Consider the following 14587-nt stretch of genomic DNA (forward strand, 5'->3'; position numbering starts at 1 on the left):
TTGGGAGGGATAGGGAAATGGAAGAGTATTTATTTGAAAACTTACCAATGATATCTTAAATTTTAAAGATATACCACTGATGGCAGTCAGTTAGGAGTAGAACTGGAAAGTAGCCACAAAGAAGATCACTTGAATAGAAATTGCATGAGGGAATGGATCCTTGATCCTCAGAACATTAGCTGGCGCACAGTAGGCGTTCATTTACTAGATTAATGACTGTGAAAAGTACACATGACTGTAGTTCAAGATACAAATGAAAGGCATAATTCTCCTTGGTTATAAGTTCCAACCAGCTCTGTGAACCTTACCTATTTGCTCTTCTACCTATTTAATGTCATCCGACTCTGCACACTGAATGAACAGTGTGCGTGTGTGTGTGTGTGTGTGTGTGTGTGTGTGTGTAAAAGTGAAATTACCTACTTATGTGTCTGCCTCCTCTGCTAGATTCTGTACCCGGTGTCATATAAATCTTTATATCTTTGGAGCACCTGGGTGGCTCTGTCTGTTAAGCATCCTACTCTGTATTTCAGCTCAGGTCATGATGTCATGGTTTGTGAAACTGAGCCCCGCATCAGACTCTGAGCTGACAGTGCAGAACCTGCTTGAGATTCTCTGTCTCTCCCTATTTCTCTGCCCCTCCCTGGCTCATGCTCTCTTTCTCCAAAATAAATAAATAAATATTAAAAACAAACAAACAAATAAATAAATCTTTATATCTTTAGCAACTAGCTCAGTGCCTGACATATAAGAGTCGTGAATATTTGTTGAACTAGTCAACGACAGTTTGAATAAATCTTTTAACATCGTTCACATTTTTTTGGTCCAAAAATAAGGTAAGTGGGTTGATCTATAAGTGGTTCTCAGTGAACCACTATGTGGTAGGAGCATCTAGAAATGTACGGAGACAGCTTTTTTGTTTTCCTAATGCCACAGAGGTGTCACTGGCCCTTCTGACCAGGTCGCAGGCAGGTTAAATACACTGCAATCACTAGGCTAGTCCCACACACTAAAGAATTGCTCTGCCCAAAATATCATAATGAGGCCATTCAGAATTTCATTCCCTAAAGTCTTTTCTAGTTCTGAAACTCTATGATTGTAATATTTTAAACATTGTTTCAAAATACAGACACAAATATCGAGTTAACATCAGCTAATAAGGCTCCTGATTTGTTTCCTATTTGCCTTCAGGTATGCTCCTGCCTGGCACATTGCTCTCAGATACAGTATGTGGACTACATGAATGAAAAGGCCAGTTTTTCTAGTGTGAAACTGAACTACTGCCCCTGCTCCTCAGGGATCCCAGACTAGCCTGGGAAATCTTTTCTCGCCCTTGTATACTAACCTCATTCCAGTAGATAGGATCTGGGAAATGCAATAGGGCCAAAAGGATCTCTAATCCCTTCACCCCCAAATGTCGATCAAAGCCCCCAAGACAAGGAATCTTCCTCTCACGAGCCATAAAACTGATCTTCCTTATTCTCTAAGCCTCCTGCTCTAGAAGGCTCTGGTATTGCTGCCATTTTCCTAGTGATTTAACTTATTTGTAATTTGTGTAAGATAAGCTCTTCCTCACGTAATCACAGCCCTTTGATTGTCCGGCTCCTAGGATGATAGTAGTTGCAGAATAATGACCTTGCCCTTTTGTAAAGGTAAACACCAGGGGGAGGGATCAACCCCTCAGAGCCTGTGGGTAGATCTGACTTTTAAGTCAGTGTTTCTCAACAGTTCATCCAAGAGTCAAAAATCACAGTGATTCACAGCCAAACTCCATTTCACCCTCCTGTTCCAATGTTCACTTGCTTGTTAGCTCCAGGATGAAATGTACAGTCTTTTTCCTAAGTTGCAGAACACTTAATTTTTTTTCCTGATCAGAATATTTTCACTTCAGTTTTCTTTATTTTTTAAATTTCGCCTATCGATTGATTGATTTGGTCCTAGCTCTTTCATCCATTCACATATGATTACCTCACACGAAAAAGCATATTACCAACTTGATATATATCCATTCATATTTCTCCCCCTAATCAAAATTCATTACAGATAACATGAGTGATTGTGTGTGTGTGTGTGTGTGTGTGTCCATACATATACAGAATTGTTAAAAATCATGGTTTATCTTTCAAATTAGGATCATGTCATAAGCACTTTTCTATGTTTGGTTTTTGGGTTTTTTTGTTTGTTTGCTTTGCTCTCTAACACTTTATGGGGTGTTTCTCTAAGTCATCTGTTATAGCTCTAACTCACACCTTTTAGTACCTGCAAAAAATTTCATGGAAGGGATAAAATAACTTATCCACCTCTCTAACAATAAGCATCTATTTTGTCCTCAGTTTTTTGACACTTTGACAATACAGAAATAAACTTCTTCATACAATATGTAGAAACGTGCTTGTGTTTTCACTTCTCTAAGATAGATGCCCAAGAATAAAATTGCTAGATCAAACACGATGTATCTTTTTTTAAAAAAAAAGAAAAACTGGGAGCACTTTATCATCATGATTGAAGTTAACAAATGATAAACCCAATAAAGGAAATGTTTTATATAATTTTACATCACTGATCCAAGACCTACAGATACAGGAAACAGATAGAAAACAGAGGAAAACACATACATCTTTGGAAATGAACACAGCATTCCTGTGGAGGTGAAACTTAAAATACAGAACACTTCTTAAGTTTGTAGCTCAAGTACAATGGATTGCCTCAGCCTAACTTCACACTGCCTGCACAAGATGTCCCTTCCTGACTTGAGATGTTAGCTTCAGAATATGTACACTGAAGAGGCTGCTATCTCTGGAATGTTCCACAGGAGCACTAGGGATCCAGTCTGAATTTTCAAAGGCCATTGTCATTTCATACAAGCCTTTCATCCATTAAGGACGACATGGCATCACCAGACTTACCCACCACATCTCTTGTGAGTCATTTTGAAGGCAAAAACAAAATGTCTTTGAAATACAGAGCAAATCCTGCTTCTCTCTGAGGAAGTGTTAGAGAGATTGATGGGACCAGATATGCATCCCTGTGTACTAGTTGGCAGATGTAGATTTGATGATGGTATCTGCAACTCCAATGGAACAGACAGCGCTCTCAGTATCCAGCTGACCCTCAGCAAGTTACAGCTCAGGGCAAGCCGGTCAAACCAGCCTGTGCGCTCCCCCCAGCACTGTGTCAGAAGACTTTAACGCCTGAAGACATAAGCCACTGTAGTTTTTAGTAGGGCACTCCAGGGTCGTCATCCAAGTAGCAGCGTGTAACATCGTTTGGTAGGGAAAATGTGTAGGACAATTTAACACAGTCTGACCCACTCACACAATCCTATCTACTCTCAGCAAACAAAGACATGTTTTAGCTCGAATCTGTTCCGTCCTAATCTTAGCCACTACACTGAGACTTCATACATCCAAACAGCAAAGCATAATATGATGACCTCTAAGTCAATGCTTATTCTGGATTCTAGTAGCAGACTTCTTAAAACTAACGTGAATTGGAGGTCAACCTGTTGAGCATCCCTTTATTATTATTGGCCAACTAGCCACAATCTACATCTTCTTCTTATCCTTGTGACTATACCGCTTACAAGCTTAACTGGATGTAACCTTCTTAAATTACGAGTCCTTGTATATTTATTACTCCAGTCTTCCAAACCAGAAATGGAGACAAAATTCTCCCCATGGCCATCAAGGAAGGAGCCCTCAGCTCCACCATCAGCACCTGGAGTTGAAATTCTACTTAAACTATTCCTTGTATGGTTATATGTAAACAAGAAGCATTATTCTATGTTGATATTGAGGAAAAGTATTAAAAATTCACCCACTATGTACATCATGCATTATGCGATCTACCACATACTATTTTATCAGCATATACATGTTTAATTATACATAATACTATATGTAATTGTACATTAAACTACCTGCCCCATTCACATAACCATGTACATTAAACTATTTATCTTACATAATACATATCATACATAAAACCCCAGACAACATGAATAGTATATGCTACATATCACCATTCACATCACATAGGATATCACATTATTGAGCATCCAGAGCCAATTGAGTCAAATTAATCCTTGCCACCATGTTTATCATAGCCATTGTCTTAATCACCAAGTGTTGAGGAATTAGCAACCTACTCACATTATACCCATTCCCTCTCTGGCCCCATAATATGTTGGGGTTTTTAATGGGAAACTATACCTGGCATCTGGTTCTTACTTCAGGACAATTCCACCCAAAATCGTCTATTCATTACCTTAAATAAGACATCCCAACGAACCAGTGACTAATCATCTCATGCTCACATAACTGTGGTGCCATTTATTTGGTATTTTTTAATTTGGGGGGGCTGTCAAAGGCCTCAACACAGTCAAGCAACTTGTAGCTGAGCTTAAATTGAATATTACTTACCAACATCATAACCCTATGGTTTTAATTAGTTAATGCTTGTAGGATATGTAAAAACTTAATTATAAATTTGTACACATATTATCATCAAACAAAATTAGCTTAACAAACCTCCTCGTCCCCCAATAGACTTTTAACTGTAAATAATATATGTTTATCTTGCCAAACTCCCAAAATAAGACTCTCTAACATACAAGGCCTAAATAATCTTAATTATTCCATAATTTGTATATTTTCTCCAATTATAGTCTCAACCAAAACATATTCTAGCCCAACTCCTAATTAAATAAAATTTTAAGACACTAAAAATTTTCCAAATATTAGGCTTAATGAGCTAATTATTTTTTATTCTTTATTAAGTTTAATCTTACCCTTTTGAAAAACTGATACAGCAGTTAGTATTTTGAAAATGAAATATTTGGAAAGGAATTTTTCTAGATATGATTTAGTTAATGAATCTTAACAATTAAAGCCAGGCACTGAAAATGCCTAGATGAGTTTATAAAACTCCATAAACTCATAGGCTTTGTCCCACTATTTCTACTAATTTTGTATCAAATTACACAGGCAAGTATATGCATCCCAGTGAGAATGCCTTCCAGATCTGTGAAGATAAAGGAACAGGCCTCAAGGTCAATAACAAGGAGTTCATTATGCCTTGCTTAACCACACACCCATGGAACACAGCAGTGATAAAAATTGTTATAAGTGAAAGTTTGACTAATTTATATTAGCTTACTATTAGAGTTGGTAAATTTTGTGCCAGCCACCGCAGTCATACAATTAACCCAAATTAATAAAATTTGGGGGTAAAGCATGTTTAAGAAAATTTAATAATAAAGTTAAATTCTGATTAAACTATAAGAAGCTGCGACTAAAATCAAAACAACCTGCAGAAATGACTTTGATATTTCTGGTTACACAATAGCTAACTGAGATCCGAACTGGGATTAGATACTCCACAATGCTCAACCCTACACCCAGATAATTAATATAACAAATTACTCTCCAGAGCACTACTGGCAATGTCTTAAAACTCTAAGAACTTGGAAGCCTGTTCTATAATTTATAAATCCAGATAAACCTCACCACCTCTTGTTAATCCAGACCATGAACCACCTTCCTCAGCAAACCCTAAAAGGGAATGATAGTAGGCAAAAATATCAACATAGAAATATAGGTCAAGCCATAGCTTACGAGGTGGAAAGAATGGGCCATTTACTCCACTTCGAGAAGATTAAATACCGTGCAAAAGCCTGTATGAAACTGAAGACTAAGGAGGAGTTAGTAGTAAATTAAGAACAGAGAGCTTCATTGAATTAGGCCACGAGGCAGGCGCACAATCATCCATCACCCTCCTCAAATGTTAATTTCATTTTTTAAGACTATTTATAATTATCTAACACATGAAAAAAGACAAGTGTGTTTGGACAAACCAAGGTGTAAATAAAGCACTTGGTTTACCCTCCGGAGATTTCATCTTAAAATGACCGCTTTGAACTAAAGCCAGCCAAAACTTAACTAAACCTAACAATTATATTTAAATGCAACAAGACATTTATTTACAAAGGCGAATATAGGGGAGAGGAATCTTAATGGGTGCTATGGAGAAGATAGCGCAAGAGAATGATGAAATAAGTGTTTAAAGTAGTAAAGAGCAAAGTTTGCCCATTTATCTTTTGCATCATGAATTGACTAGAACAATTTTGACAAAGAGAGCTTAAGTCAAAACATCAGACTGCTACTTGCAGACACTTTAAGGAACAAACTCATCTATTTGGCAAAACAGTGACAAGATCTATAAACACAGGTAAAAAGCCTGATGAGCTGGGAGATAGCTGACTCTCCAGTTCAACTTCAGTGTTACCCAGGGGCTTCTGGGTGGCTCGGTCGATAGAGCATCCGACTTCTGCTCGGGTCATGATCTCACAGTTTGAGAGTTTGAGCCCCATGTCGGGCTCTCTGCTGTCAGCGCAGAGCCCGCTGTGGATCCTCTGTCCCCCTCTCTATCTCTGCTCACGCTCTCTCTCTCTCTCTCAAAAATAAAAAAATAAAATAAAATTACCCAAATTAGTTCAACTTTACAATTACCCAAAAAAGTATGGGGCGCCTGGGTGACTCAGTCAGTTAAGTGTCCCACTTCAGCTCAAGTCATGATTTCATGGTTCATGAGTTCAAGTCCCTGGAGCCTGCTTTGGATTCTGTGTCTCCCTCTCTATCTCCCACTCCTTCACTCACAGTCTGTCTCTCTCTCTCAAAAATAAACATTTAAAATAAAATAAAATAAAATAAAATAAAATAAAATAACCCAAAAAAGTATTAAGTCCTACATAAATTTAAATGTTAATTTAAAAAGGTACAGCTCTTAGGACATGGGAAATAACCTTCTTTAGAGGTTTTTACAATATTTACAATATTTTACAATATTTACAAATCCACAGTTGCTTTAAAAGGCAAATATTTAGAGTTCTTATTGACAATAAGGTGCCAATAAGGTGACAACCTCAATGCCAGACCAGAATATCCCAATGTTGTAACTACTATCAATGGTCCTTCTGTTCAATGATTAAAGTTTCATATGACTTGAGTTCAAATTAGAGCAATCCAGACTGATTTCTATTTCATATTTTCCCCCCAGGAAAAGACAAAAGAAATGAGGCCAACCTGAGAAAAGTGCCTTCAACTGAATATATGATATACTCTTCATCTAATTAATTTCTATCAGCCCTGCTCTTGGTCTGGGTAAGTGGAAGTCGGGTAACCTCATGAAACTTGAACCTTTATAACTAGCGGTTCAAATCTTCTTCTTAACATGGGGTGCCTGTGTGGCTCAGTCAGTTAAGCCTCCGAATGCAGCTCAGGTTATGGTCTCACAGTTTGTGAGTTTGAGCCCCAAATCTGGCTCTGTACTGACAGTGTGGAACCTACTTGGATTCTCTCTCCCTCTCTCTCTGCCCCTTCCTGTCTCGCTCTCCCTCAAAATAAATAAAATGTTTAAAAAGGTATATTCATAATTAATCTCCTGTTAATTATTCTCCCCCCCCCACTTTTTTTAATCTAAATTCAAAGTAGTTAACTTACAGTGTAGTCTTGGCTTTAGGAGTGATTCATCTCTTACATATGACACCGAGAGCTCATTCTGAAAAGTGCCCTCCTTAATGCCCATCACCCATTTAGTCCATCATCCCATCCACCCTCCCTCCAGCAATCCTAAGTTTGTTCTCTATATTTGAAAGTCTTTTATGGTTTGCCTCCCTCTCTGTTTCTATCTTATTTTTCCTTCCCTTCCTCTACGTTCATTGGTTGAGTTTCTCAAATTCCACATATGAAGACCTAAATGTGAGATAGGAAACCATCAAAATTCTAGAGGAAAAAACAGGGAGCGACCTCTTTGACCTAGGCCGCAGCAACTTCTTACTTGACATGTCTCCAGAGGCAAGGTAAATAAAAGCAAAAATGAACTATTGGTACTTCATCAAGATAAAAAGCCTCTGCACTGCAAAGGAAAATCAACAAAACTAAAAGGCAACCGATGGAATGGGAAAAGATACTTGCAAATGACGTATTAGATAAAGGGATAGTATCCAAAATCTATAAAGAACTTACCAAACTCAACACCCAAAAAACAAATAATCCAGTGAAGAAGTGGGCAAAAGACATGAATAGACACTTTTCCAAAGAAGACATCTAGATGGCAAACAGACACATGAAAAGATGCTCGACATCACTCATCATCAGGGAAAAACAAATCAAAACCACAATGAGATACCACCTCACCCCTGTCAGAATGGCTAACATTAACAACTCAGGAAACAACAGATATTGGCAAGGATGTGGAGAAAGGGGAACTCTTTTGCACTGCCAGTGGGAATGCAAACTGGTGCGGCCACTCTGGGAAACAGTATGTATGTTCCTCAAAAAATTACTAGTAGAACTACCTTATGACCCAGCAATTGCACTACTAGGAATTTATCCAAAGGATTAAAAAATTCAGTTTTGAAGGGGCACAAACACCCCAATGTTTATAGCAGCACTGCCAACAACAGCCAAAGTATGGAAAGAAACCAAATGTCCATCAACTGATGAATGGATAAAGAAGATGTGGTATACATGTATATCATAGAATATTACTCAGTGATGAAAAAGAATGAAATCTTGCCATTTTGCAACAATGTGATGGAACTACAGGGTGTTATACTCAAGAAATAAGTTAGCCTTCTGTTAACCATCCTTATTTTACTTGCTATAGTTCTTTTCATATTAACTGAATGAAAAGTATGAAGTTATGTAGAACTTCATAAAGGACGAAATATTGTTGGTCCTCATCATCTATTTAAACCCATCACCAGTGCCTTCAAATTCTTTATCAAAGAATATTTACAATCATTGACATCATCAATAATTATATCATAGCACCAATCCTAGCCCTTACAGTAGTCTTAACAATATGTATTTCGCTACCCATACTATATCCACTAATCAACATAAATCTAGGTGTATTATTCGTATCAGCTGTAGCAAGTCTACCTGTTTATTCTATTCTCTGATTGGAATGAGCTTCAAATGCAAAATATGCCCTAATTGGTGTAGGCTGAGCAGTAGCACAATTTCATATGAAGTAACACCAGCAATTATTCTATTATCAGCACTACTAGTAAATGTATCATTTACATCATCAACCTTAATTATTACTCAAGAGTATTTTCTTTTTTTGAGAAAGAAAGAGAGAATGAGGGAGGGGCAGAGAGAGAGAGGGAGGCAGAAGATCCAAAGCAGGCTCTGTGCTGACAGCAGAGAACCCAATGAGGGGCTCAAACTCACAAACCATGAGATCTTAACCCGAACTGAGGTCAGAAGCTTAACCGACCGAGCCACCCACGGGCCCTTCAAGAGTGTTTATGATTAATTTTTTTCTTATCATGACCACTAGACATAATATGATTCATTTCAACTCTAGCAGAAACCAGCTGGGCCCCCTTTGCCTTAAGAGAGAGAATCAGAATTTGTCTCTGGTTTCAGTGTAAATATGTAGCAGGCCCATTTGCTCTATTTTTTTTTCTAGCAGAAATATGCCACCATTATCATAATAAATACTTTAACAATTCTTTTGCTAGAAGCATTTCACAATCCTTATATACCAGAAATGTATACAATTAACTTCGTTATCGAAACCTTTCTTCTTTCTGATATGACCAACTTACACATCTCATATGAAAAAAAATTTCTTATACTAATGTTAGCATTATGCATATGATATGTATCAACTCCCATTATTATAGCAAATGTCCCACCACAAACATTAAAAATATGTCTGAGGGGCATCTTGTTGGCTCTGTCAACTGAGCGTCTGACTCGATTTCGGCTCAGTCATGATCTCAAGACATGGGATTGAACCCCATATCAGGCTCCACGCTGAGCATGGAGCCTGCTTGGGATTCTGTCTCTCTCTCTTCTCTGCCCCCACCCCCCTCTTGTGCTCTGTCTCTAAAAATATATAATAATGATAAGATAAGATAAGATAAGATAAGATAAGATAAGATAAAAATTTTTTAAATAATAAAATGTCTGATAAAAGAATTGCTTTGATAGAGTAAATAACAGAGGCTTAAACCCCCTTATTTCTAGCATTATAGGGGTTGAACCTAATCCTAAGAATTCAAAACTCTCCATGTTACCATAATACATCATATTCTATGTTACGGTCAGCTGAATACACTATAGGGCCAATACCCCCAAAATTATTTATATTCTTCCCATACTAATAAACTCTCTTATCTTTAGTATTATGTTATTTACCATTATTACAAATACCATAATCATTATATTAAGCTCACACTAATTAATAATCTAAATTTGTTTCAAGATAAATATAATAAACCACATTCCAATTCTAATTAAAACTTATAGTCCATGATTCATAGAAGTATCCATTAAATATTTCCTAATAACAAACAAGCTACCACATCTCTACTTCTCATAATAGTTATCATTATTAAATTAATATATTCTGGTCAATGGACAATTAGTAAAATTTTTATTCCACAGCATCCTTTATTATTACAGTAGCCTTTATTATAAAATTTGAACTTTCCCCATTCCACCCTTGAGTACCAGAACTTACACAAAGTATTCCATTAATTCCAGATGATTAAGACTTAATCATCTTATCAGCATGACAAAAACTTACCTATCAGTTTTATATCACATTTCACCATCAATTAATCTATTATTAACAGATCATAAGTTTACTATATTACTATATAGTATTACTATATTATTAACAGATCGTAAGTACCACTTCCTTTGATCCTGAAGGAGGAGGCGACCCAATTTTATCTCAATATCTATTCTGATTCTTCAGTTACCTGAAGTATATATTCTTATTTTACCTGGATTTGGGATAATTTCACATATTGTTGTATATTATTCAGGAAAAAAAAGGCTTTTGGATATGTAGGGATAGTATGAGTCATGTTATATTGGAGAATCAGAAGTTACTAAAGGATTTTCAACTGCACAGGAGGTCAGTGCCCTTGACCCCGACATCGTTCAAGGGTCAACTATACTTGCAACACTGGTATTACACGTGGTACTTTGGCGAGAACAGTACACTCAAGTACCACACACAAGTTAAGCAATAAAAGCAATATGTAGACATTTTATTCAGTAGTATTAATTTCTGAGAACCTCTCCCTTTCCTGATGGGCCCTTTCTGTTCTGTTTCATTTACATCTAGCTCAGAATCCTTGATTTTCCTCCTGTTGGGGCCCATTCCTGCCTTTAGATTTGGTGGCTCATTTTGGCTTTGTTATCTTGATCTTTACTGATTTATACAGAGTTTGACTTGATTCTCTTTACTTCTTGACACATTAGGTAGGAACTCTTCCTTAGTTCTGACCCTTGTGACTGCAATCCCTTTTAGGCTAGGTGCTAGCCATATGTCACCTTGGTTTCCTCCTCAGGGTAATTCTGATAATTTACCATCTATGAGATGCACTTTTCTGTGTATGTGAAGTGTCAAACATTCATTTATTCAAGAAAAAAATTTTTTTCTACATTTGATCTTCAACAAACACTCTGACTCAGATCTAAATGTATCTAGAAACAAATTTTTCTTTGCTCTTCTCTTTATTCACACGTTTAAATAAGAATACTCAGTGTTAGAAATCAATGATCTCTCATGAAGTAGGATTTCGTTTTCGGGTGTAAAACTCTTTTGAAGGAAATTTATATAACTGGGACTGGTTAGTTAAGGAGTTGCTTGACTTAGATTTGTCAGTATTTTGTTGGACTTTTAAACTTTCATTTTACATCATTCTTGGTCATTATTGTACCTCACTGAGATTTACGATCTCTGTATGTGAGCAGATGAATAAACAGATGGAAATGATAACTAAATGGTAGCCCTGGAGAATGGGTGTAGTTCTCAGACAAGCCTCCACTCACTGATGGTTAATTCTGGCTTTCCTGAGTTCTGAGGTGGGCGGGAATGTGGTGAGCACTTACTAGAGGGGGGATCCATCAGGGTGGGCAAATTGAATTTGCAAGAGGCATGTTTACTTGGAAATTCTCTTCCCTAGAAAATTCCTTAAAAACAGAACTATCTGTTCATACTTTGAAGCTTTTTAATAAGACCACCTCACAGAAGACCTGCAATACCCTGAACAATGATTTGCTAGAATAATGTTTCTCCAAAGAAGGGGCAGGCCTGTGGCCAAATCTGGCCCCATTTGTTTTTGTATGACTTGCAAGCCAAGACAAGCTTTTACATTTTCAAACAGTTGGGGGGAAAAATCAAAAGAAGACTAATATTTCATAAGATGTGAAAATTACATGAAACTCAAACTTCAGAGTCTACACATAAGTTTTATTAGAACCCATCTGGGGTGCCTGGATGGCTCAGTCACTTAAACTTCCAACTCTTCATATCAGCTCAGGTCATGATCTCATGGTTCATGAGTTTGAGCTCCTCTGCCCTGACAGGGGCTCTGTGCGGACAGTAAAGAGCCTGCTAGGGATTCTCTCTCTTGCTCTCCCTCTGTCCCACCCCCCGCCTCTTTCTCTCTCTCTCAAAAATAAATAAACATTAAAAACACACATACGAACACACACACATCCTTGCCCATTGATTTACATATTGTCTATGGCTATTTTCAGCTACAACGGCAGAATTAAGTAGTTCCAACAGAGACTGACTATATGGTTCACAAAGCTAAAACATCTGCTATCTGGCCCCTCGCAGATAAAGTTTGTCAGCCCCAACTCTAGACCTTATGTGAGGAAAGCAGGCACTGAATCCCCCTGGGTACATACAAAATGAACATCTCTATGCAGTTAAGGAGACTGAACAAGTCAGGAAACAGAGAAAAGACGGTGAGCTGGTAGTCTCATTGCTTAACTCGAACATTCCTTCAGGAAATCTCAGTTGTCAATCCTCTTCACTGAAGCACTCACATTCAAACTGCCACCTGGAAACCTGAAACTGTGGGTCTAGAACAGCCGTCAAACTAGTGCATTGGGAATGGAGCCAGGAATTAAGAGTAAACTGGGGACATACCCAATATGCGTCCCTCCATGGAGTGCCATACCCTGAGCTAAATTGCTCTATCAAATATTCTCTCTAGCTGGCCCCATTCCAGAGAACAGGAAGGAAACAGCATTAAAGGTTTGGAAAAGAGGGGGCAATGAAGCAAGAAAAGCTAGGATGAGGTGCCCAGGAGAGACAGGGGGCAATAAACGTGTCCTCCACCGACAGAATATACACTCCTGCGAAGGGCAGAGAGGGGAAGAGTGGCCTTTTTCACCTCCTGGAGAAAGAAAACAACATCAGAGGCCAAGGTGGAATTGGGTGTGTCCCGCCCTTCCTTAGATGAATAAGGCTACAGGAACGTTCCTGAGAAAGAGAGCCACAGTCTTTTCTCGCACTATAGTTTATGTGGCATGAAAACTGAAAAGAGCTGTATGAGAAATGAGATAAAACCACGCGGTCCAAACTGTAGCCCTAAAAAATTTAGTGAACCCCATGATTTAAAGAAAAAAAAACTTACCAACAATCCACATTTACCATTTAGTAATTGCTAACTACATGCCACATGTGTGTATATGTACAAATATATATACATCTATAAATATACATATATACATAAATATACTGTAATCCTTGCAACAACTGAGCAATACAGATGGTAGTAGTGAAGTATCCCTATTTCATTAATGAAGAAACCAAGAATTAGAGGGGTTAAATGACTTGCTCAAAGCCAAACAGCTGTAAGAGACAGAATGAAGATCTGAAGTCTCTCCGTCCAGTTAACCACGTTTACTTTACAGATGAGCACTGCTACCATCTTCAAAAGACATAAAAAAGCAGCTCCTCAAAAAATTAGATATATGCCAGTTTCTGCTAAGTATCACCTGCTCAATTAAGGGATTACCTGGGTAGAATAATTGAGGTGTCATAATTTTAGTTGATATAAGAAAATGCTCAATGGGGAACCAATTTTTAGCAATTTCACTGTATTTCATGAGTGGGAGTTAGCTTGCTTGGTCCTAGCCAATATAATTTTACCTGGTAGTAATGGATCAATTTATTAAACTTGATCTTTTCCAGGATGGCACACTGTCCCAGAATCAAAGAAATACAAATTTGTGAAATCCAAGCCTTTGACCACAAAGGTCAAAAGAGAGAACGGGAGGAAGGAGCAGAGAACACCCATTTTCACTGCTGGGATATCTCAATTAAGCAGCTAGGTTTCTACAGTGTTAGGGGGCGCTACTATGAGATACCCCCCCACTAAAATTAGGACCGAGTAAAATAAAGTAAACACAATAAAATAGAGCAGAAAACTGCGGTCACCTGGGAAAAAGTGTCTGACTCCCAGCAGAGTATCCAGGAGTGTAAGCGGTGGATTATATTTACTTTGACTAAAGGGAAAGCAGGTGCCAGGTGGCCAGGAGACTGGGCAGAGCCCAGCCCACCCAGGGAATTGATAAGAGGGCCATTAAGTGAGTTCCTCTTTAAAAGCAGTTCCTCCCCCCAAATAAAAAAAAAAAAAATTAAATAAATAAAAGCAGTTCCTCCCATTTGCCAATAGCTTCCATGGAGTGCTAGTTCAGGGAAAACATTTTTCCTTCCAAACTGCCCAAACACCTGGGACAGGACTGAAACATAGAGG

At 37.8% G+C, this 14587-nt stretch overlaps 1 long non-coding RNA gene across 1 annotated transcript in view; it reads right to left on the minus strand.

Moving 5' to 3' along the window:
* LOC125154985 (uncharacterized) overlaps nt 1-14587 on the minus strand; it is a 229689-nt gene that overhangs the window by 19509 nt on the left and 195593 nt on the right. The window lies entirely within an intron of this gene.

This window comes from Prionailurus viverrinus, chromosome F1 (genome assembly GCF_022837055.1).
Source record: "Prionailurus viverrinus isolate Anna chromosome F1, UM_Priviv_1.0, whole genome shotgun sequence".
Taxonomy (NCBI): domain Eukaryota; kingdom Metazoa; phylum Chordata; class Mammalia; order Carnivora; family Felidae; genus Prionailurus; species Prionailurus viverrinus.